The sequence below is a fragment of the Arachis ipaensis genome, chromosome B10 (genome assembly GCF_000816755.2).
Source record: "Arachis ipaensis cultivar K30076 chromosome B10, Araip1.1, whole genome shotgun sequence".
NCBI lineage: Eukaryota > Viridiplantae > Streptophyta > Magnoliopsida > Fabales > Fabaceae > Arachis > Arachis ipaensis.
The window spans coordinates 30502387-30503110 of NC_029794.2; positions in this window are offsets into that span (position 1 = coordinate 30502387).

Consider the following 724-nt stretch of genomic DNA (forward strand, 5'->3'; position numbering starts at 1 on the left):
CCTAGAGAAAAAGGACTCGGCAGAAGAAAGGTGGCGACGGGCTCAACAACGACGATAATGGGATAAGCAACAATGCTGACATGAGCTGTGAAGGAATATGGAGTTGTGAAGGAGTAGGCGGCGATGGGTTCAGCAACGACGATGACGGGAGCTATAAGGTTTTTTGTGAAGAAGCCGAGAAGAAGAAGACTCTGGGTGAGGATGACTAGGTTTATGTTGCATGGCTATAGAGTATGGACTGAAGCTGTGAATCACTGAATCTATGATGTGAGGCAAATCCTAATTCCTAAAAAGTGTTTATATGTATATATTCGGGGCAAGTATACCTTAAATCTGACCATGCCCTGTCCTGAGCAAAATCTGCCCCGACTCAGGTCAAGTTATTACCTTCTCCAACCGGGTATAGACGGGTCGGGTACCCGCGTATTCGGGTACTCCTGACAAGTATAACTACGTATTGATACTCCATTTATTAAGGGTTTATTGCCAGCCAATAGATTGCTACACACACAATGCGAGATTCTAACTCCTAATAGTTGTTTAAGCAGACAAGTAAGATGATCACTCAACAAATTCAAATTGATTAAGACAAATACTAATTATTTTAATATTAAAAATTCTGAGCATTTGATTTTAATTATAACTTTGTAAAATATTTATAATAATAATAATTACTATATATATTTTATTTTTTAATTAAATTTTTTATATAATTTTATGCAGG